Consider the following 23,634-nt stretch of genomic DNA (forward strand, 5'->3'; position numbering starts at 1 on the left):
AGCGTTAGGGTTAATGTTAGGGATAGGGTGAGGATTAGGGTTTGGGTTAGGCAGAGGGTGAGGGTTAGGGTTAGGGTTAGGGTTAGGTTTAGGGTGAGGATTAGGTTTAGTGTGAGGATTAGGGTTAGGGTTAGGGTGAGGTTTAGGTTTAGTGTGATGGTTAGGGTTAGGGTTAGGGTGAGGGTAAGGGTTAGGTTGAGGTTTAGGGTGAGGGTGAGGTTTAGGGTTAGCATTAGTTTTAGATTTAAGGTTAGGATGATGGTTACGGTTAGGGTGAGGGTGAGGCTTAGGTTTAGGGTCAGGTTAAGTGTTAGGATGATGGTTAGGGTTATGGTAAGGTTTAGTGTGAGGGTCAGTGTGAGGGTTAGGGTTAGGTTGAGGGTTAAGCTTAGGGTGAGGTTTAGGGTTAGGCTTAGGGTTAGGTTTACGGTGAGGGTGATGGTGAGGGTTAAGTTTAGGGTCAGGGTTAGGGTGAGGGTTAGGGTTAGTGTGAGTGTTAGTGTGATGGTGAGGGTCAGGGTGAAAGTGAGGGTTAGAATGAAGCTGAAGATGAGGGTGAATGTTATAGTTAGGATTAGGGTTAGGGTGAGTTTTAGGGTAAGGGTTAGGGTTAGGGTTATTGTTAGGTTCAGGGTTAGGGTTACAGTGAGAGTGAGGGTGAGGTTTTGCATTAGGATTAGGTTTAGGGTTAGAGTGAGGGTGGGGTTGAGGGTTAGGGTTAGGATTAGGGTTAGGGTTTGGGTAAGGCTGAGGGGGAAGATGAGGTTGAGGGTGAGGGTTAGGATTAGGTTTAGGGTTAGGGTGAGGGCTAGGGTCAGTGTGAGGGTTTGGGTGAGGGTGAGGATTTGGTTTAGGTTTAGGGTTAGGGTTAGGTTTAGGGTGAGGGTGATGGTGAGGGATAGGTTTAGGGTTAGGGTTAGGGTGAGGGTTAGGGTTCGTGTGAGGGTTAGTGTGATGGCGAGGGTCAGGGTGAGGGTGAGGATTTGAATGAGGCCTAAGGTGAAGGTGAGGGTTAGGGTTAGGATTAGGGTTAGGGTGAGTTTTAGGTTTAGGGTTAGGGTTAGGGTTATTGTTAGGGTTAGGGTTAGGGTTAGGGTGAGATTGAGGGTTAGGTTTAGCATTAGGGTTAGGTTTAGTATTAGGGTGATGGTGAGGTTGAGGGTTAGGGTTAGGAATAGGGTTAGGGTTAGGGTAAGGCTGAGGGGGAAGGGGAGGTTGAGGGTGAGTGTTAGGGTTAGGGTGAGGACTAGGGTGAGTGTGAGGGTTTGGGTGAGTGTGAGGGTGAGGGTTTCTGTTATGTAAGTGTTAGGGTGAGGGTGACGATTAAGCTGAGGTTAGGTTTAGCATGATGGTTAGGTTTAGGGTGAGGGTGAGGGTTAGTTTTAGGGTGATGGTTAGGGTGAGGGTGTGGGTGAGACTTAGGATTAGGAATAGGGTTAGTGTTAGGGTTAGGCTGAGGTGAGGGTCAGGGTGAGGGTGAAGGATAGGGTTAGGATTATGGTTAGGGTGAGGGTTAAGGTTAGTGTGAGGATTATGGTTATGGTTATGGTTAGGGTTATGGTGAGGGTAAGGGTTATGGTGAGGGTGAGGGTTAGGGTGAAAGTTAGGGTTAGGGTTAGGGGAGGGTTCGGGTTAGGGTGATGTTTAGGTTGAGGGTGAGGTTTAGTGTGAGGATGAGAATTTGGGTGTGGCTGTGGGTTCAGGTGAGGTTTAGGGTTAGGGTGTGGGTGAGGATTAGGGTTATGGTGAGGGTTATCATTAGGTTTAGGCTTAGTGTGAGGGTGAGGGTGAGGGGTAGTTTTAGGGTTCAGTTGAGGGTTAGTGTTAGGGTAACGGTTAGGGTGAGGGTCAGGGAGAGGGGTAGGTTTAGGGTTAGTGTGAGGTTTAGGGTGAGTGTGAGGGTTAGGGGTAGGGTTAGTGTTAGGGTTAGGATGAGGGTTAGGCTGCGGGTTAGGCTTAGGGTTAGTGTGAGTGTTAGGGTTAGGTTGAGGATTAGGGTTAGCATTAAGGTTAGGGTGAGGGTGAGGGTTAGGGTGACGGTTTGGATTAAGTTTAAGGATAGGGTGAGGATTAGGTTTAGGGTCAGGTTTAGGGTGAGTGTTAGGCGGAAGGGTAGGCTTAGGGTTAGGGTGAGGGTTAGGTTTAGTGTGAGGGATAGGGTTGAGTTTAGGGTGGTGGCAAGTGTTAGGGTGAGGGATAGGGTGAGGGTGAGTTTTAGGGTTAGCATTTGGTTTAGCTTTAGGGTTAGGATGAGAGTTAGGGTTTGGCTTAATGTTAGGGTGAGGGTGAGGGTGAAGGTTAATGTTAGGATGAGGGTTATGGTTAGGGTTAGGGTGAGGGTGAGGGTGAGGTTTAAGGTTAGGGTTAGTGTGAGGGTGAGAGTTAGGATTAGGAATAGTGTTAGGGTTTGGGTTAGGCTGAGGCTAAGGGTCAGGGTGAGGGAAAAGGTTAGGGTTAGGTGAGGGTGAGGGTAAGGGTGAGGGTTAGGGTTAGAGTCAGGTTTAAGGTGAGGGTTAGGGTTTAGGAGATGTTTATGGTGAGGGTGAGGGTGAGGATGAGGTTTCGGGTGAGGGTTCGGGATCGGGTTCAGGTTCGGGTTAGGGTGTGGCTGAGGATTAGGGTTAGGGTGAGGGTTAGCATTAGGTTTAGGGTTAGTGTGACAGTGAGGGTGAGGGGTAGGGTTAGGGTTTGGTTGAGGGTTAGGGTTAGGGTTAGGTTTTGGATAATTTTTAGGGAGAGGGATAATGTTAGGGTTAGTGTGAGGTTTAGGGTGTGTGTGAGGGTTAGGGTTAGGGTGAGGGTGAGGGTTAGGGTTAGAGTTAGGTTTAGGGTGAGTTTGAGGGTGAGGGTTAGGTTTAGGATTAGGATTAGTGTTAGTTTCAGCGTGAGTTTTAGGGTGAGAGTGAGGTTTCGGTTGAGACTGAGGGTTAGTGTATGGGTGATGGTTAGGGTTAGGGTCAGAATTAGGTTTAGTCTTAGGATCAAGGTTATGGTGAGGCTAAGGGTTAGGGTGAGGTTTAGTGTGAGGATGAGGGTTAGGGTTAGTGTTAGGGTTAGGGTGACGTTTAGGGTGAGGGTTATAGTTAGGGTTAGGGTTAGGGTGAGCATGAGGGTGAGGTATAGGGTGAGGTTTAGGGTTAGGGTGAGGGTTAGGGAAAGTGTTAGTTTAGGGTGAGGGTCAGCGGGAGTGTTAGATTTAGGTTTAGAGTTACGGTGAGGGTGAGGTTGAGGGTTAGGCTTAGGGTTAGGCTGAGGGTTAGGCTGAGGGTTAGGTTTAGGGTTAGGGTTAGGGTGAGGGTGAGGGTGTGGGTAAGTGTTAGGGTGATGGTTAGGGTGAGGATTAGGGTGAGGGTGAGGGTTAGGGTTAGAGTGAGCGTTAGGGTGAAGTTTAAGTTTAGGGTTAGGGTTAGGGTGAGTGTGAGGGTGTGGGTCAGTGTTAGGGTGAGAGTTAGGATGAGGGTGAGGTTTAGGTTTAGGGTTAGTGTTAGGGTGAGGATGCGGGTTAGGCTGCGGGTTAGAGTTAGGGTTAGTGTGAGTGTTAGGGTTAGGGTTAGTGTGAGTGTTAGGGTTAGGGTTAGGTTTATGGTTAGGGTGAGGGTTATTGTTAGATTTAGGGTTAGCATAAGGGTTAGGCTGAGGGTTAGGTTTAGTGTTAGTTTGAGGGTTAGGTGTAGGGTTAGGTAAGGGTTAGGGTGAGGGTAAAGTTTAGGGTGAGGGTTAGGGTGAGGGTGAGGGTTAGGGTTAGCATTAAGGTTAGGGTGAGGGTGAGGGTTAGGGTGAGGGTTTTTGTAAAGGTTAAGGATAGGGTGAGGAGTAGGTTTAGGGTTAGTTTTAGGGTGAGCGTTAGGCGGAGGGGTAGGCTTAAGGTCAGAATGAGGGTTAGGTTTTGTGAGAGGGTTAGGGTTAGGGTTAGGGTGATGGTAAGGGTTAGGGTGAGGGTGAGGGTGAGGTTTAGGGTTAGCATTAGATTTAGCGTTAGGGTTAGGATGAGTGTTAGGGTTATGGTGAGGGTGAGGGTGAAGGTTAGTGTTAGGATGAGGTTTAGGGTTAGGGTTAGAGTGAGGGTGAGTGTGAGGGTGAGGGTTACGGTTAGGGTTAGTGTGAAGTTTAGGATTACAGTGAGGGTTAGTGTTAGGGTGAGGGTTAGGGTTAGCCTTAGGGTGAGGGTTAGGGTTAGGGTTATATTTAGTGTCCGGGTGAGGGTTAGGATGAGGGTGAGTGTTCTGATGAGAGTTAGGCTTAGGGTTAGGGTAAGGGATATGTTTAGTGTGTGGGTAAGGGTTAGGGTGAGTGTTATGGTGAGGGTGAGGTTTAGGGTTAGGTTGAGCGTTAGGGTTATGGTTAGGGTTATGGTTAGGGTGAGGTTTAGGTTGAGGGTGAGGGTTAGGGTTAGGGTGAGGGTGGGTGTTAGGTGGAGGGTTAAGGTGAAGGTGAGGGTTAGAGTTAGCATTAGAGTTATGGTGAGGGTGAGGGTTAGCGTTCGGGTTCGGGTTAGGGTGAGGTTTAGGGTTAGGTTTAGGGTTAGTATAATGGTTAGGGTGCACGTTAGGGTTAGGGTTAGTGTGAGTGTTAGGTTTAGGGTTAGGGTTTGGGTTAGGTGGAGTGTAAAGGTTAGGGTGAGGGTTAGGGTGAGGGTGAGTGTTAGGGTTAGGGTGAGGGTGAGCGTGAGGGTTGGGGTTAGGGTTAGAGTGAGGGTGAGGGTGAGGTTTAGGTTTAAGTTTAGGTTTAGGGTTAAGGTGAGGGTTAGGGTGTGGGTACGTGTTAGGGTGAGGGTTAGGGTGATGGTAAGGGTTAGGGTGAGTGTTAGGGTGAGGGTGAGGGTTAGGGTGAGTGTGATGGTAAGGGTTAGGCTGAGTGTTAGGGTGAGGGTGAGGTTTAGGGTGAGGGTTAGGGTGAGTGTTAGGGTTAGGGTTAGGGTTAGGGTGTGGGTGAGGTTTAGGGTGAGGCTTAGGTTTAGGGTGAGGGTTAGGGATAGGGTTAGGGTTAGGGTGAGGATGAGGGTGAGTGTTAGGGTTAGGTTTAGGGTTAGGGTGAGGTTGAGGGTGAGGGTTATTAGGGTTAGGATTAGGGTTAGGCTGAGGGTGATGGGAAAGTTAGGGTTAGAGTTAGGTTTAGGGTTAGGATGAGGGTTAGGTTTAGGGTTAGGGTCAGCGTAAGGGTTAGGGTGAGGGTTAGTGTGAGGGAGAGGGTTAGGGTTAGGGTGACGGTAAGGGTTAAGGAGAGTGTTAGGGTGAGGGTGAGGGAGAATTTTAGTGTTAGAATTACGATGAGGGTTAGGGTTAGGGCGAAGTTTAGGGTTAGGTTTAGGTTTAGGGTGATGTTTAGTGTCAGGGTGAGGGTTAGGATGAGGTTGAGTGTTCTGGTGAGAGTTAGGGTTAGGGTTAGGGTTAGGGATAGGGTTAGTGTGAGGCTAATGGTTAGGGTGAGTGAAAGGGTGAGGGTTAGGCTCAGGGTAAGGGTGAGCATTAAGGTTAGGGTTAGGTTTATGGTTAGGATGAGGGTTAGGGTGAGCGGTAGGTTTAGGGTTAGGGTTAGTTTGCAGGTTAGGGTGAGGTTAGGAGTTAGGGTGATGTTAGGGTGATGGTGAGGGTTAGGGTTAGCATTAGAGTTAGGGTGAGGTTGAGGGTTAGGGTTAGGGTTAGGGATAGCGTAAGGATTAGCGTTATTGTGAGGGTTAGGTTTAGGGTTAGTTGAGGATAAAGTAAGGGTGAGGGTTAGGGTGAGGGCGAGGTGTTACATTAGCATTAGGGATAGGTTTAGCTTTAGGGTGAGGGTTAGATTTAGGGTGAGGGTTAGGTTTAGGTTGAGGTTGAGGGTTAGGGTTGGGGTGATGTTTAGTGTGAGGGTGAGGGTTAGGGTGAGGTTGAGTGTTCAGGTGAGAGTTAGAGTTAGGTTTAGAGTTAGGGATAGGGTTAGGGTGAGGGTATTGGTTAGGGTGAGTGTTAGGGTAAGGATGAGTGTTAGGCATAGGGTGAGGGTTAGGGTTAGGGTTAATTTTAGGGTTAGGTTGAGGGTGAGCGTTAGGATTAGGGTTAGGATGAGGGTGAGGCTCAGGGTTAGGGTTAGGGTTAGTGTGAGGGTTAGGGTTAGGATTAGGTTTAGGGTAAGGGTTAGGGTTATATTTAGGTTTAGTATAAGGGTTAGGGTGAGGCTTAGGGTTAGAGTTAGTGTGATTGTTAGGTTTAGGGTTAGGGTTTGGGTTAGGTTGTGTTTAAAGTTTAGGGTGAGGTTTAGGGTGAGGGTGAGGGTAAGGGTTAGGGTGAGGGTTAGCGTGAGGGATAGGGTTAGGTTTATGCTTAGTGTTAGGGTGAGGGTTAGGTTTAGGTTTAGGTTTAGGGTGAGAGTTAGGGTGTGGATAATTGTTAGGGTGAGGGTTAGGGTGAGGTGAGCGTTAGGGTTAGGTTGACAGTAAGGGTTATGGTGAGGGTTATGGTGAGGTTGAGGGTTAGGGTTAGCATTAGGGTTAGGGTGAGGGTGAGGGTTAGGGTGAGGGTGAGGGTTACTTTTAGTGTCAGGGTTAGGGTTAGGAAGAGGGTTAGGGTTAGGGTGAGGTTGAGGGTTAGGTTTAGGTTGATGATTAGGGTTAGGGTGAGGTTTAGGGTTAGGGTTAGGGTGATGTTTATTGTGAAGGTGAGGGTTAGGGTGAGGGTGAGTGTTAGTGTGAGGATGAGGGTTCGGGTAAGGGTGAGGCTTAGGGTGTGGTTGAGGGTTAGGGTTACGGTGAGAGTCAGAGTGAGGTGTCGGGATAGGGTTAGGGGTAGGGTTTGTGTGAGGGTAAGGGTTAGGGTGAGGGTTAGGGTGAGGCTGAAGTTTAGTGTTAGCCTTAGGGTTAGGGTGAGTGTTAGGGTTAGGGTGATGTTTAGGGTGAGGTTGAGGGTTAGTGTGAGGGTGAGGGTGAGGCTAAGGGTTAGTGTTAGGATTAGGGTTAGGGTTAGGGTTAGGCTGAGGATGAGGGTGAAATTGAGGGTGACGGTTAGGTTTAGGATTAGGATGAGGCTTCTGGTTAGGTTGAGGGTTAGTGTGATTTTGAGGGTCAGGGTGAGGGTGAGTGTTAGAATGAGGGTGATGGTGAGGGTTAGGCTTGGGATTTGGGTTAGGGTGAATTTTAGGGTTAGGATTATGTTAGGGTTAGGGTTATTGCTAGGGTTAGGGTGAGGGTGAGGGTTAGGGTGAGGGTTAGCGTTAGGGTTAGGGTTAGGGTGAGGGTGGGGTTGAGGGTTAGGGTTAGGATTAGGGTGAGGGTTAGGGTAAGGCTGAGGAGTAAGGGGAGATTGAGGGTGAGGGTTAGGTTTAGGGTTAGGGTTAGTGTGAGTGTTAGGTTTAGGGTTAGGGTTTGGGTTAGGTTGAGGGTAAAGTTTAGGGTGAGGTTTAGGCTTAGGGTGAGGTTTAGGATTAGGGTGAGGGTTAGGGTGAAGTTTATGTTTAGCTTTAGGGTTAGGGTGAGGGTTAGGTTTATTGTGAGGTTTAGGCTTAAGGTTAGGGTGACGGTAAGGGTTAAGTTGAGGGTTAGGGTGAGGGTGAGGTTTAGTGTTAGCATTAGGTTTAGCTTTAGGGTTAGCTTGAGAGTTAGGGTTAGAGTTAGGGTTAGGGTGAGTTTGAGGGTGATGGTTAGGTTTAGGATTAGGATTAGGTTTAGGGTCATGGTGAGTGTTAGGGTGAGAGTGAGGGTTCGGGTGAGAGTGAGGGTTAGTGTGTGGGTTAAGTTTAGGGTTAGGGTCAGGATTAAGTTTAGGCTTAGGGTCAAGGTTATGGTGAGGGTCAGGTTTAGGTTGAGGTTTAGTTTGAGGATGAGGGTTAGGGTTAGTGTTAGTGTTAGGGTGACGTTTAGGGTGAGGGTTATCGTTATGGTTAGGGTGAGGGTGAGGGTGAGGTATAGGGTGAGGTTTAGGGTTAGGGTGAGGGTTAGGGATAGTGTTCGGTTTGGATGAGGGTGGGGGTGATAGTTAGGTTTAGGTTTCGAGTTAAGGTGAGGGTGATGGTGAGGGTTAGGATTAGGGTTAGGATGAGGGTTAGGCTGAGGGTTAGGTTTAGGGTTAGTGTGAGTGTTAGGGTTAGGTTTAGAGTTAGGATGATGGTTAAGTTTAGATTTAGGGTTAGCATAAGATTTAGGCTGAGGGTTAGGGTTAGGGTTAGAGTGAGGGTTAGGTTTAGGGTTAGGGTAAGGTTTAGGGTGAGGGTAATGGTGAGGGTGAGGGTTAGGCTGAGTGTGAGGGTTAGGGTTAGAGTGAGTGTTAGGGTGAAGGTTAGGTTTAGGTTTAGGGTTAGGGTGAGGGTGAGGTTGTGGGTAAGTGTTAGGGTGAGGGTTAGGGTGAGGGTGAGGTTTAGGTTTAGGGTGAGGGTTAGTGTTAGGGTGAGTGTTAGGGTGAGGGTGAGGGTTACGGTTAGCATTAGGGTTAGGGTTAGGGTGAGGGTTAGAGTGAGGTTTTGCGTTATGGTTAAGGATAGTGTGAGTATTAGAGTTAGGTTTACTGTGTGGGTTAGGCTGAGGGGAAGGGTTAGGGTTAGGGTGAGGGTTGGGTTTAGTGTGAGGGTTAGGGTTAGGGTTAGGGTAAGGTAAGGGTGAGAGTGAAGTTTAGGGTGAGTGTGAGGTTTAGGGTTAGCATTAGGTTTAGAGTTAGGGTTAGGATGAGTGTTAGGGTTTGGTTTAGGGTGAGGGTTAGGATGAGGGTGAGTGTTAAGTTTAGGCTTAGGGTGAGTGTTAGTTTTAGGGTGAGGGCTAGGGTGAGGGTGAGGATTAGGTTGAGGGTGAGGGTGAGGGTGAGGTTTTCATTTAGGTAAGGGTTATGGTTAGGGTTAGGGTGAGGTTTAGTAATGAGGGTGTGTGTTGGGGTTAAGATTAGGATTAGGGTGAGGGTGAGGGTGAAGTTTAGTGTTAGGATGAGGTTTAGGGTTAGGGTTAGGGTGAGAGTGAGGGTGAAGGTGAGGGTTCGGGATAGGGTTAGGGTGTGGTTTAGGTTTACAGGGAGGGTTAGAGGTAGGGTGAGGTTTAGGGTTAGGCTTACGGTGAGGGTTAGGGTTAGGCTGATGTTTAGTGTGAGGGTGAGGGTTAGGGTGAGGGTGAGTGTTCTGTTGAGAATTAGGGTTAGGGTTAGGGTTAGGGTTAGGGTTAGGGAATGGGTTAGTGTGAGGGAAAAGGTTAGGGTGAGGGTTTGGGTGAGGGTGAGGTTTAGGGTGAGGGTGAGGGTTAGGTTTAGGGTTAGGGTTATGATGAGGGTGAGGGTTAGGGTGAGCCCTAGTTATAGGGTTAGGTTTAGATTGCGGGTAAGGGTGAGGGTAAGGGTTAGGGTGAGGTTTAGGGTGAGGGTGAGTTTTAGGTTTAGGGTGAGGGTAAGGGTTAGGTTGAGGGTTATGGTTAGGGTTAGGTATCGGCTGAGGATTAGTGTTAGGGTGAGGGTTAGGGTGAGGGTTAGGATTAGGGTTAGTGTGAGGATAAGGGTTAGGGTGAGGGTTAGGGTGAGGGTGAGGTTTAGGGTTAGGGTTAGGGTGAAGGTTAGGGTGTGGGTAAGTGTTAGGGTTAGGGTTAGGGTGACAGTAGAGGTTAAGTTTAAGTATAGGGTGAGGATTAGGTTTAGGGTTAGGTTTAGGGTGAGTGTTAGGCGGAAGGGTAGGCTTAGGGTAAGGGTGAGTGTTAGGTTTATTGTGAGGGTTAGGGTTAAGGTTAGGGTGATGGTAAGGGTTAGTGTGAGGGATAGGGTGAGGGTGAGTTTTAGGGTTAGCATTAGGTTTAGCTTTAGGGTAAGGATGAGAGTTAGGGTTAGGCTTAGGGTTAGGGTGAGGGTGAAGGTGAAGGTTAGTGTTAGGATGAGGGTTAGGGTTAGGGTTAGGGTGAAGGTGAGGGTGAGGTTTAGGGTTAGGGTTAGTGTGAGGTTGAGAGTTAGGATTAGGAATAATGTTAGGGTTAGGGTTAGGCTGAGGGTGAGTGTCAGGGTGAGGGAAAAGGTTAGGGTTAGGGTTAGGGTGAGGGTAAGTGTTGGGGTGAGGGTAAGGGTGAGGGTTAGGGTTAGAGTCAGGTTTAAGGTGAGGGTTAAGTTTTGGGTGATGTTTAGGGTGAGGGTGAGGGTTAGGTTTTGGATTAGGGTTAGAGTTTGGGTTAGGTTGAGGGTGAGGTTGACGGTGAGGGTTAGGATTAATGTGAGTGTTAGGGTTAGGGTTAGTGTTATAGTTAGGGTGAGGGTTAGGGTTAGGGTTAGGATGAGGTTTAGGCTGAGGGTTAGCGTTAAGGTTCAGTTGAGGTTAAGCGTTAGGGTGAGGGTTAGGCTTAGGGTTAGTATGAAGGTTAGAATGAGAGTTAGTGTTACTGTGAGGGTTAGGCTGTGGGTAAGGGTTCGAGTGAGGGTTTGGGTGATGGTGAGGGTGAGGGATAGCATTAGGGTTAAGGTTAGGTTTAGTGTGAGGGTTAGAGTTAGGTTTAGGGTTACGGTGAAGGTGAGGGTTATGGTAAGCATTAGGATCAGGGTTAGGTTTAGGGTGAGATTTAGGGTTAGGGTTAGAATTATAGTGAAATTGAGTGTGAGGGTTAGTGTGAACGTGAGTGTTAGGTTGAGGGTGAGGGTGAGGGTTAGGGTTTAGGTGAAGGTCAGGTTTAGGGTTAGGGTTAAGGTTAGGGTGAGGGTTAGAGTTAGGTTTAGGGTTACGATGAGGATTAGGGTGAGGGTTAAGTTTAAGGTTAGGGTGAGGGTAAGGGTTAGGGTGAGGGTCAGGGTTAGGTTTTGTATTAGGTTTAGGGTTAGGGATAGGGTTAGGATTAGGGTGAGGGTTTTGTTAGGGTTAGGTTTTGACTTAGGGTGAGTTTTAGGGTTCGTGTTTGGATTAGGGTTAGGGTTAGGGTTAGGCTGAGGGTGAGGTTGAGGGTGAGGGTGAGGGTTAGGGTTAATATGAGTGTTAGGGTTTGCGTTAGCGTTAGGATGAGGGTTAGGCTGAGGGTTAGGGTTAGGGTTTGGGTAAGAGTAAGGGTTAGGCAGAAATGAACCTACAGACCTATAGCCATCTAATCTTCGATAAGGAAGCTAAAACCATAGAATGGACGAAAGACAGCCTCTTCAGTAAATGGTCCTGGCAAAATTGGTTAACTACATGTAGAAAATTAAAGCTAGATCCTTATATATCACCCTGCACCAGAATCAACTCCAAATGGATCAAAGACCTTGAACTCAAAGCATACACTCTGAAAACATTACAGGATGGAATAGGAGAAACCCTAGGTCTCCTTGGCTCAGGCCGAATTTTTCTGAATAGAGACCCAGAAACACAACAAATCAAAGAAAGGTTGGACAAATGGGATTGCATAAGGTTGCAGAGCTTCTGCAGGGCAAATGACATAGCTAGCAAGATCAATAGAAAGCCCACCGATTGGGAGAAGATCTTTACTAGCCATACAACGGACAAGGGTCTCATATCTAAAATATACTTGGAACTCAAAAAATTAAACCACCCAACAACAAATCCTCAAAGAAACAACTGCCCAATAAATAAGTGGGTGAAAGACTTAAAGAGAAGCTTCTCTGAAGAAGAAAGAAGGATGGCCAATAGACACATGAAGAAATGTTCAACATCCCTAGCCATAAAAGAAATGCAAATCAAAACAACATTGTGATATCACCTCACTCCAGTTAGAACAGCAAAAATCAAGAACTCTAACAAAAACAGATGCTGGAGGGGATGTGGACAGAAAGGAACCTTACTTCATTGTTGGTGGGAATGTAAACTTGTTCAACCACTTTGGAAAGCAGTATGGAGGTTCCTCAAAAGACTTCACATAGATCTCCCCTATGATCCAGCAATCCCACTTTTGGGCATTTACCCAAATGTTTACAAACAAGACCACACTAAAGCTACCAGCACAACTATGTTTATTGCAGCATTATTTACCATAGCTAAGATATGGAACCAACCCAGATGCCCCTCAGTAGATGAATGGATCAAGAAAATGTGGTATATATACACAATGGAATTCTATGCCTCCATCAGAAAGAATGACATTTCTCCATTTGTTAGGAAATGGAAAGGTTTGGAAAAAATTATATTATGTAAAGTAAGCCAGGCCCAAAGAAGCATAGGTCCCATGGTTTCCCATATTTGCAATATCTAGTATAGGTATGAGTCAAGCGGAAAAGGTCAGATAATGTGATGTTAGGAAAATGAACCCTTACATATGTATTTTAATGTTTTTGTTTCTTTCATGCATGTGTTTCTAACGCATTTATAAGATTATTGCTTTGTTGCTTTGTATGTCCCTCCCCCACAGTGTAACCCCCGCTTTCACTATATTTGATGTCAGTATAACATGTGGAGGAGATGGGGACAAACAAGTCGTTTAAGGATTCAGGTGGACCTGTTGCAACAATGAGAAGTACAAAATGTCATGTCAAAACCAACTTTACAATGTCGGTGTGGGGGGGGAGGGGGGTATATTTGGGTGGGGGGAGGGGGGAGGATGGGAAGGGAGGTGAAAGGTAAACAAAGGAGGAGGCTGCAATGCTTGGTAAGAAATGTATGCATTATCCTGCCCATGTAATTGTAGCCCCTCTGCACAGTATGTTCTCAAATAAAATAAAATAAAAAAAGAAAACAAAAAAAAGAGTAAGGGTTAGGGTGAGGTTTAGGGTGAGGGTGAGGTTTAAGTTTATGCTTAGGGTTAGGGTGAGGTTTATGGTTAGGGTGAGAGTGAGGGTTAGGGTTAGGGTTTGGGTGAGGGTTAGGGTTAGGTGAGGGTTAGGGATAGGGTCGGGGTTAGGGTGAGTGTGTGGGTTAGGGTTAGGTTTAGGTTTAGGGTTAGGCTGAGGGTGAGGGTTAGGTTTAGGGTTAGGGTTAGGGTTAGGGTTGAAGTTTTCATTTAGGGTTAGGAAGAGGTTTTCGCTGAGGATTAGGGTTGTGGTTAGGGTGAGGTTTAGGGTTAGTGTGAGTGTTGGGATGAAGGTTAGGTTGAGGGTTAGGTTTAGGGTTAGGTTGAGGGTAAAGGTTAGGGTGAGGGTGAGGGTTAGGTTTAGGATTAGGGTTAGGGTTTGGGTTAGGATTAAGGATAGGGTTAGGGTTAGGGTGAGGGTTAGGGTTAGGTTTAGGGTGAAGATTAGGGTGAGAGTGACATTTAAGGTGAGGGTTAGGGTTAGGGTGAGGATTAGGGTTAGGGTTAGGGTGAGGTTTAGTATTAGGATGATGTTTAGGGTGAGCGTGATGTTTTGGGTTAGGATGAGGGTGAGGGTGAGGGTGTAGGTGAGGGTTAGGTTTAGGGTGAGTGTTAGGGTGATGGTGACGGTGATTGTTAGGGTGAAGTTGAGGGTTAGGTATAGGGTTAGGGTGAGGGTTAGGGTTAGGGTTAGGGTGAGGGGTAGGGTGAGTGTAGGGTTAGGGTTAGGGTGAGGGTTAGGGTTAATGTGAGGATTAGGGTTAGGTTTAGGGTTAGTGTGAGGATAAGGGTAAGGGTGAGGGTTAGGGTGAGAGTGAGGGTTAGGGTTAGCGTTAGGGTTAGGGTGAGGTTTAGGGCGAAGGTTAAGTTGAGGGTTAGGGTTATTATGAGGGTGAGGGTTATAGTTAGGTTTATGGTGAGGGTTTGGGTTAGTGTGAGGTTTAGGGTAAGGTTAGGGTGTGGGTGAGGGTGAGGGTGAGGGTGACTTTTAGGGTGTGTGTGACAGTTAGGTTTAGGGTTAGGTTTAGGGTGAGGGTCATATTTAGGGTGAGGGTTAGGGTGAGGGTGAGGGTTAGGTTGAGGTTCAGGGTTAGGCTGAGCGTTAGGGTGAGTGTTAGGTTTAGGTTTTGGTTTGGGTGAGGGTTAAAATGAGGTCTAGTGTTAGTGTTAGGGTTAGAGTTAAGGTGAGAATTAGGGTGAGGGTTAGGGTTAGAGTGAGGTTTAGGGTGAGGGTGAGGGTTAGGGATAGCATTAGGGTTAAAGATAGGTTTAGGGTGATTGTAAGGGTTAGGATGAGGGTGAGGGTTAGGTTTAGGATTAGGGTTAGTGTTAGGGTGAGGGTTAGTTATAGGGTTAGGATTAGCGTGAGGGTTTTGTTTAGGGTTAGGTTTAGATTTAGAGTGAGGGTTAGGGTTAGTGTTGGATTAGGGTTAGGGTTAGAGTTAAGTTGAGGGTTAGGTTTAGGTGAGGGTTTAGGATAGAATTGGGGTTAGGGTGAAGATTAGGGTTAGGTTTAGTGTTAGAGTTAGAGCGAGGGTGAATGTGAGGTTTAGGTTTAGGTTTAGAGTTAGGGATAGGGTTAGGCTGAGGGTGAGGGTGAGGGTGAGGGTGAGGTTTAGGGTTAGGGTGAGGGTTAGGGTTAGGGTTAGGGTTAGGGTTGGGTTGAGTGTTAGGGTTAGGATTAGGAAGAGGGTTTGGCTGAGGGTTAGAGTTATGGTTAGGGTGAGGTTTAAGGTTAGTGTGAGGTTTAGGATGAGGTTTAAGCTGAGGGTTAGGGTTTGGGTTAGGGAGAGGTAAGGGTGAGCGTTAGGGTGAAGGTTAGGTTTAGGTTTAGGGTTAGGGTGAGGGTTAGGATGTGGTTTAGTTTTAGTGTAAGGGATAGGGTTAGCGTGAGGGTTAGGGTGAGGGTAAGGGTTAGAGTGAGGTTCAGGGAGAGGGTGAGTGTTAGGTATAGCATTAGGTTTAATTTTAGGTTTAGGGTGAGGCTTAAGGTTAAGGTTACTCTGAGAGTGAGGGTTAGGTTTAGCATTAGGGTTAGGGTTAGGGTTAGGGTGAGGGTTAGGGTTAGGGTTTGGGTGAGGTTGAGGGTTAGGGTTAGGGTTAGGGTGAGGGTATGGGATAGGGTGAGGGTGAGGGTTAGGGTGACGGTGAGGGTAAGGGTTAGGGTGAGGGCTAGGGTTACGGTTAGGGTTAGGGTAAGGTTTAGGTTTAGGGTGAGGGTGAGGGTTAGGTTTAGGATTAGGCTTAGGTATAGGGTTAGGTTTAGGGTAAATGTGAGGCTGAGTGTCAGAGTTAGGTTTAGGGTGAGGTTTAGTGTAATGGTTAGGGTTAGGATGAGGGTGAGGGTGAGGTTTAGGGTGAGGGTGAGGGTTAGGGTTTTGGATAGGTTTAGGTTTAAGGTTAGGGTGAGAGTTAATTTTAAGGTTAGTGTTAGGATGAGGGTTAGGCTGAGGGTTAGGGTTAGGGTTAGTATGAGGGTGAGACTTAGGATTAGGAATAGTGTTAGGGTTAGGGTTAGGCTGAGGGTGAGGGTCACGGTGAGGGTAAAGTTTAGGGTTAGGGTTAGGGTGAGGGTAGGTGTTAGGGTAAGGTTAAGGGTGAGGGTTAGGGATTGAGTCAGGGTTAAGGTGAAGGTTAGGGTTTGGGTGAGGTTTAGGGTGAGGGTGAGGGTTAGGGTGAGGATGAGGTTTCGGGTGAGGGTTAGGGTTAGTGTTTGGATTAGGGTTAGGGTTAGGGTTAAGGTGAGGGTTAGGGTTAGCTGAGGGTTAGGGATAGAATTGGGGTTAGGGTGAAGGTCAGGGTTAGGTTTAGTGTTAGAGTTAGAGCGAGGGTTAGTGTGAGGTTTAGGGTTAGCGTTAGGGTTAGGGTGAGGGTTAGGGTGAAGGTTAAGTTGAGGGTTAGGGTTATTATGAGGGTGAGGGTTAGAGTTAGTTTTAGGGTGAGGGTTGGGGTTAGGTGAGGTTTAGGTTAGAGTTAGGTTTAGGGTGAGGTTGAGCGTTAGGGTGAGGTTTAGGGTTAGGGTTATTGTTAGGGTTAGTGTGAGGGTTAGTGTTAGGGTGACTGTTACTGTTAGGGTGAGTGTAAGTGTTAGGGTTCGAGTTAGGGTTCGGATTATTGTTAGGGTTAGGGTTAGGGTTACGGTTATGGTGAGGGTGAGAGTGAGGATTATGGTTAGGGTTAGGATGAGGTTTAGTTTAAGGGTTAGGGTTAGAGTTAGGGAAGGGGTGAGAGTGAGGTTTAGGGTTAGATTTAGGGTAAGTGTTAGGGTTAGGTTTAGGGTGAGGGTTAGGATTAGTGTTAGGCTTAGGATTAGGCTTAGGCTGTGCATGAGGTTGTGGGTTAGGGTTAGGGTTAGGGTGAGGGCTATGGTTAGGGTTATGGTGAGGTTTAGGATGGGGTTTAGGGTTAGCATTAGGGTTAGGGTTAGGATTAGGTTGAGGGTTACAGTGAGGGTTAGTGTTAGGGATAGGATTAGGGTTAGCATTATGGTTAGGGTGAGGTTGAGTGTGAGGGTTAGTGTTAGGGTTAGGATTAGCCTTAGGGTTAGGGTGAGGGTTACTTTTACGGTTTGGGTTAAGGTGAGGGTGAGACTGAAGGTTAGGGTTAGGTTTAGGGTTAGGGTTAGGGTTAGGTTTAGGTTTAAGTTTAGGATTAAGTTTAGGTTCAGGTTTTTGGTGAGAGTTAGGGTTAGGGTTAGGGTTAGGGTTAGGCTTAGGCATAGACTGAGGGTGAGGGTGGGGGTGAGGATTAGGGTTAGGGTTAGTGTTAGGGTTAGGTTAAGGTTTATTTTTAGTGTTATGGTTAGAGTTATGGTGAGGGTGAGGGTGCGGTTGAGGGTTTGGGTTAGGGTTAGGGTGAGGTTTAGGGTTAGGGTTAGGGTGAGGGTGAGGTTTAGGGTTAGATATAGCGTTAGGGGGAGGGTTAGGGTGAGGGTTAGGGTGAGGTTTAGGGATAGGTTTAGGATGAGGGTAAGGTTTAGGGTTAGAGTTAGGGTTAGGGTGAGGCTGAGTTTGAGGGTGATTGTAAGTGTTAAGATTACAGTGAGTGTTAGGTTTAGGGTTAGAGTGAGAGTTAGGGTTTGGTTTAAGTTTAGGGTTAGGGTGAGTGTTAGGGTTAGGTTGAGGCTTAGGGTTAGGGTTAGAGTTACATTGAGTGTGAACATGAGGGTTAGGGTTAGAGTTAGGGTTAGGTTGAGGGTGAGGTTTACAGTTAGATTTAGGGTTAGGGGGACGGTTAGGTCGAGGGTTAGGTTTAGGGTTAGTGTTAGGGTTAAGGTTAGGGTGAGGGTTAGGTTGAGGTTTAGGGTTATGGTTAGGTTTAGGGTTAGGATTAGGGTTAGGGTGAGGGTGAGTGTGAGGGTTAGAGTTAGGCTTAGGTTTAGGCTTAGGGTTAGGCTGAGGGTGATGGTGGGCGTCAAGATTAGGGTTAGGGTGATGGTTAGGATTAGGGTTAGAGTGAGGGCTAGAATGAGGGTGCGGTTTAGGGTAAGGCTTAGGCTTAGGGTTATGCTGAGATTGAGGTTGAGGGTGAGGGTTAGGGTTAGGGTCATGGTTAGGTTTACGGTTAGGGTGAGGGTTAGCATGAGGTTTAGGGTTAGGTTGAGGGTTAGGGTGAGGATGATGGTAAGGGTAAAGGTGAGGTTTACGCTGAGGGTGACGGTTAAGATAAGGCTGAGGGTTAGGGTTAGGGTAAGGGTTAGGGTTAGGGTTAGGTGTGGGTTAGATTGAGGATTAGTGTCAGGGTTAGTGTGAGGTTTAGGGTGAGGATGAGGGTCAGGGTTAGGGTGAGGGTGAGGGTTAGGGTTACGTTTAGGGATTGGGTGAGGTTTAGGATTATGGTGAGGGTTAGGGTTAGTGTGAGTGTTAGTGTTAGGTTTAGGGTTAGTGTTAGGGTGAGTGTAAGTGGTAGGGTGAGGTTTAGGTTTAGGGTTAGGGTTAGGGTTAGGGTTAGGTTTAGGTTATTGTTAGGGTTAAGGTTAGCGTTACAGTCACGGTGAGTTTGAGGGTGAGGGTTAGGTTTAGGATTAGGGTGAGGTTTAGTGTTAGGGTTAGGGTTAGCATTAGGGTTAGGTGAGGGTTACGTTTAGGGGTACAGTTAGGATTAGGCTGAGGGTTAGGGTTAGGGTTAGGCGTAGTGTTAGGTTGATGGTAAGTGTGAGTGTGAGGGTTTGGGTGAGGTTTAGGGTTAGGGTTAGGGTTAGTTTTAGGATTAGTTTTAGGGTGAGGGTGAGTGTGAGGGTTAGGGTTAGGGTTAGGCTGAGGTTTCGGGTGAGGGTTAGGGTTAGGGTTTGGGTTAGGGTGAGCGTGAGGCTGAGGATTAGGGTTAGGTTTAGGATTAGGTTTAAGGTTAAGGTTAGGTTTAGGTTTAAGGTTAGGATTACAGTGAGGCTTAGGGTTAGGGTTAGGCTTAGGCTTAGGTTTAGGCTGAGGGTGAGGGTAAGGGTGGGGGTGCGGATTAGGTTTAGGGTTAGGGTTAGGATTACGTTTATTGTTAGTGTTATGGTTAGTGTTAAGTTTGCGGTGAGGGTCAGGCTGAGGTTGAGGGTTATGTTTAGGGTTAGGTTCAGGGTTAGGGTAAGAGTTATAGTTATTGTTAGGGTTAGGGTTAGAGTTACTCTGAGGTTGATGGTGAGTGTGTGGGTCTTGGTTAGGGTGAGGTTTAGGGTGAGGTTTAGGGATATGGGGAGGGTTAGGATGAGGGTTAGGATTAAGGTGAGGTTTAGGGTGAGGGTGAGTGTGTGTGTTATGGTTAGTTTTATGTTTAGGCTTAGGGTTATGCTGAGGGTGAGGTTGAGGGTGAGGGTTAGTGTTAGGGTGAGGGTTAGGGTAAGGGTTAGGGGGAGAGTTAGGAAGAGGGTAAGGATTAGGGTTAGGGTTGGGTATGCTAGTGTGAGGATGAGGTTTAGTGTTAGGGTTAGGTTGATGGTAACGTTTAGGGTAAGGGTAAGAGTTAGGGTTCTGGTTTTGTTTAGGGGTAGGTTGTGTATTAGTGTAAGGGTTAGTGTGAGGGTGAGGGTTATGGTTAGGTTGAGTGTGAGGGTTCAGATTAGGGTTAGGGTGAGGTTGTGGGTTATGGTTAGTGTTAGGGTGAGGTTTAAGGTTAGAGTTAGGGTTAGGGTTAAGATTAGGTTTAGGGTAAGGGTTATGGTGAGTGGGAGAGTTAGGTTTAGGATTAGGGTTAGGCTTAGGGTTAGGCTTAGGGTGAGGGTGAGGGTTAGGGTTAGGGTTAGGGTGAGGGTTAGGGTTAGGGTTACGGTGACAGATAGGGTTCGGTTATGTTTAGGGTTAGGGTGAGGGTTAGTGTTAGGGTTATGTTGAGCGTGAGGTTTAGGGTTAGGGTGAGGCTTAGGGTTAGGTTTAGGGTTAGGGTGAGGGTTAAGTTTAGGGTTAGGGTGAGGGTAAGGATGAGGATTAGGGTTAGGGTTAGGGTTAGGGTCAGGGTAAGGTTGTGGGTTAGGGTTACAGTGAGGGTGAGGATTAGGGTTAGGGCTAAGGATAGATTTAGGATTAGGGTTAGCTTGAGGGTGAGTGTCAGGATTAGGGTTAGGGTTCAGGTTAGGTTTATTGTTATAATTAATGTTATTGTTAGGGTTAGGTTTAGAGTTATGGTAAGGGTGATGGTGAGGGTTAGGGTTAGGGTTAGTGTGAGGTTTAGGGTTAGGATTAGGATTAGGGTTAGTGTGAGAGTGAGGATTAGGGTAAGATTTATGGTTAGTTGGAGGGTTAGGTCGAGAATTAGGTTTAGGGTAAGTTTTTGGGTTAAGGTTAGGGTGAGGTTTAGGTTGAGGTTTAGGGTTAAGGTTAGGGTTAGGGTTAGGATTATGGTGAGGGTTAGGGTTAGTGTTGGGGTGACGGTTATGATGAGAGTTAGGTTTATGGTTGTGTTGAGGGTTAGGATTAGGGTGAGGGTTAGGGATAGTGTTAGATTAAGGTTTAGGTTTAGGGTTAGGTTTGGGTGAGGGTAAGGTTGAGGGTTAGGGTTACAGTGAGGGTGAGGATTAGGGTTAGGGTGAAGTTTAGGGTTAGGATTAGGGTTAGCGTGTGGGTGAATGTTAGGATTAGGGTTAGGGTTAGGGTTAGGTTTATTGTTAGAATTAATTTTATTGTTAGAGTTAGGGTTAGAGTTATGGTGAGGGTGAGGGTGAGGGTGAGGGTTAGGGTTAGGGTGAGGTTTAGGGTTAGGGTTAGGATTAGGGTTAGTGTGAGGGTGAGGATTAGGGTAAGATTTAGGGTTATTTGGAGGGTTAGGTCGAGAGTTAGGGTTAGGGTAAGTTTTAGGGTTAAGGTTAGGGTGAGGATTAGGTTGAGGTTTAGGGTTATGGTTAGGGTGACGGTTAGGATTATGGTGAGTGTGAAGGTTAGGGTGAGGGTTAGGATGAGGGTTAGGGTTACGGTTGCAGTGAAGGTTAGGGTTAGGTTGAGAGTTAGGGTTAGTATTAGGGTTAGGGTGAGGTTTAGAGTTAGCATTAGGGTTAGGGTTTGGGTAAGGTTTAGTTTTAGGGTTTGGATTACTGTTATTGTTAGGGTCAGGGTTAGATTTATGGTGAGGGTGAGGGTGAGGGTGAGTGTTAGGGTTAGGGTGAGGTTTAGCGTTAGATTTAGGTTTGGTTGGAGGATTAGGTCGAGGGTTAGGGTTAGGGTAAGTGTTAGGGTTAAGGTTCTGTTGAGGGTTAGGTTGAGGTTTAGAGTTGTGGTTATGGTTAGGATTAGGGTTAAGTTGAGGGTGAGTGTGAGCATTAGGTTTAGGGTTAGGCTTAGGCTTAGGGTTCAGCTGAGGGTGAGGCTGGGGGTGAGGATTACGGTTAAGGTGATGGTTAGAGTTAGAGTTAGTGTTAGGGTTAGGATTAGAATTAGGGTTAGGGTTAGAATTAGGGTTAGGGTGAGGGTTAGGGTGGGGGTGACGGTAATGGTAAAGGTGAGAGTTAGGCTGAGGGTGAGGGTTACGTTAAGCGTGAGGGTTAGGGTTAGGGTAAGGGTGAGGATGAGGGTTAGATTGAGGATTAGTGTTAGTGTTAGTGTTAGTGTGAAGTTTAGCGTGAGAATGAGCGTTAGGGTTAGGGCGAGGTCTAGGGTGAGGGTGAGGTTTAGGGTTATTTTTAGGGTGATGTTTAGGGTTAGGGTGATGGTTAGGTTTAGTGTGAGGTTTAGTGTTAGGGTTAGGGTTATTGTTAGGGTGAGGATAAGTTTTAGGGTGACTGTTACGGTTAGGGTGAGGGTTATGGATAGGGTGAGGGTTAGGTTTAGGTTTAGGATTATTGTTAGCATTATGGTTAGGGTTAAGTTATGGTGAGGATTATGGTTAGGGCTAGGATGAGGTTTAGTGATAGGGTTAGGGTTAGGGTTTGGGTCAGGGTGAGGTTTAGTGTTAGATTTAGGGTTAGGGTGGTGCTGAAGGTGAAGGTTAGTTTTAGGATTAAAATTAGGTTTAGGCTTAAGGTGAGTGTTAGTTTGAGGGTGAGGGTTAGAGTTAGGGTTAGGAGTAGGATTAGGGTTTTTGTTAGGGTGAGTGTGAGTGTTAGGGTTAGGGTTAGGTATAGGCTTAGTGTTAGGTTGAGGTTGAAAGTGAGGGTTAAGGTTAAGGTGAGGTTTAGGTTTCGGGTTAGGGTTAGTGTTAGGCTTACGATTAGGCTGATGGTGAAGGTTGTGGGTTATGGTTAGTGTGAGGGTTAGGGTTATGGAGAGGGTTAGGATGAGGGCTAGGGTTAGGATTAGGGTTAGGTTGAGGGTGAGTGTGTGTGTTAGGTTTAGGTTTAGGGTTAGGCTTAGGGTTAGGCTGAGAGTGAAGTTGAGGGTGAGGGCTAGGGTGAGGGTGAGGTTTATTATTAGGGTTAGGGTGAGGTTTATGGTTAGAGAAAGGGTGAGAGTTAGGGTTCGGTTTAAGTTTAGGGTTATGTTGAGTGTTAGTGTAAGGGTTATGGTGAGGGTGAGGGTTAGGTTTAGGTTGAGGGTTAGGGTTCGGATTAGGGTTAGGGTGAGGGTGAGGGTGAAGGTTAGGTTTAGTGTTAGGGTGAGGGTTAGGTGGAGGGTTAGGGTTAGGGTTAGGGTTAGTGTGAGATTTAGGGTTAGGATTAGGGTTATGATGAGGGTGAGGGTGAAGTTTAGGGTTAGAGTTAGGTTTAGGGTGAGGCTGAGGTTGTTGGTTAGGGTTAGGGTTAGTGTTAGATTTAGGGTTAGGTTGAGGGTGAGGTGTAAGCTTAGGGTTAGGATTAGTTTTAGGGTAAGGTTTAGGGTGATTGTGAGCATTAGGGTTAGTGTTAGGCTTAGGGTTATGCTGAGAGTGAGGGTGAGGGTGAAGGTTAGGGTTAGGGTGAGGGCTAGGGTTAGGTTTAGGTTGAGAGTTAGTGTTAGGGTTTGGGTGAGGGTTAAGGTTAGGTTTAGGGTGAGAGTAACGATGTGGATTAGGGTTATGATTAGGGTTAGGGTGAGGTCTAGGGTGAGGGTGAGGGTTAGGGTTAGTGTTACATTAAGGTTTAGGTTTTGGGTTAGGGTTAGGGTGAGGGTTAGGTTGAGGCTTAGGGTTACAGTGAGGGTGAGGATTAGGTTTAGGGTGAGGGTTAGTGTTAGGATTAGGGTTAGCATGAGGGTGAGTGTTAGGATTAAGGTTAGGGTTAGGGTTATGGTTAGGTTTAGGGTTAGGATTAATGTTATTGTTAGGGTTGGGGTTAGAGTTATGATGAGGGTGAGGGTGAGATGAGGGTTCGGGTTAGAGTTTGAGTTAGGGTGAGGTTTAGGGTTAAGGTTAGGGTGAGGGTGGGGTTTAGGGTTATATTTAGGGTTAGTTGGAGGGTTAGGTCGAGGGTTAGGGTTCGGGTTACTTTTAGAGTTAAGGATACGGTGAGGTTTAGGTTGAGGTTTAGGGTTATGGTTAGGGTTAGGGTTAGGATTAGAGTGAGCTTGAGTGTGAGCGTTAGGGTTAGGCTTAGTCTTAGGCTTAGGGTTAGGCTGAGGGTGGGGGTGGGGGTGAGGATTAGTTTTAGGGTGATGGTTAGGGATTGGGTTAGGGTGAGGGTTAGGATGAGGGTTAGGATTAGGATTAGTTTTAGGGTGAGGGTTAGGGTGAGGGTGAGTGTTAGGGTTAGGGTGATCGTTAGTTTTAAGGATAGGGTGAGGGTTAGGATGAGGTTTAGGGTTACGGTGAGGGTTAGGGTGGGGATTGTTGTAAGGGTAAAGTTGAGGTTTAGGCTGAGGGTGAGGGTTAAGATAAGGGTGAGTGTTAGGGTTAGGTTTAGGGTTAGGGTTAGGTTTAGAATGAGGGTTAGTTTGAGGATTAGTGTTAGGGTTAGTGTGAGGTTTAGGGTGAGGATGAGGGTTAGGGTTAGTGTTAAGGTGAGAGTAAGTGTTAGGGTGAGGGATAGGGTTCGAGTGAGGTTTTTGGTTAGGGTGAGGCTGAGGGTTAGTGTTAGGGTTATTGTTAGGGTTAAGGTTAGGTTTACCGTTACAGGGAGGGTTAGGGTTGGGGTTAGGGTGAGGTTTAGGCTTAGAGTTAGGGTGAGGGTTAGGATGAGGATTAGGGTTAGGGTTAGGGTGAGGTTTAGGGTTAGGGTTAGGATTAGGGTTAGGGTGAGTTTGAGGTTTATGGTTAGATTTAGGTTTAGTTGGAGGGTTAGGTTGAGTTTTAGGGTTAGTTTTAGTGTTAGGGTGAGTTTTAGGTTCTGGGTTAGGGTTAGAGTTAGGGTTAGGGTGAGGGTGAGGTTTAGGATTAGAGTTAGTGTTAGGGTGAGGTTTAGGTTGAGGTTCATGGTAAGGGTTAGGTTTAGGGTTACGATTAGGGTGAGAGTTAGGGGGAGGGTTAGGGTTAGGGTTAGGGATAGCATTAAGGTGAGAGTGAGGGTGAGTGTGTGTGTTAGGTTTATTTTTCTGGTTAGGCTTAGGGTTATGCTGAGGGTGAGGTTGAGGGTGAGAGTTAGGGTTAGGGGGAGGGTTAGGATGAGGGTTAGGGTTAGGATTAGGGTTAGGGTAAGGGCTAGGGTGAGTGTGAGGGTGAGATTTAAGGTTATGGTTATTGTTAGGATT

Source organism: Dipodomys merriami, unplaced genomic scaffold, assembly GCF_024711535.1.
Source record: "Dipodomys merriami isolate MVZ:Mamm:240054 unplaced genomic scaffold, mDipMer1.0.p SCAF_96, whole genome shotgun sequence".
In the NCBI taxonomy this organism is placed as follows: Eukaryota; Metazoa; Chordata; class Mammalia; order Rodentia; family Heteromyidae; genus Dipodomys; species Dipodomys merriami.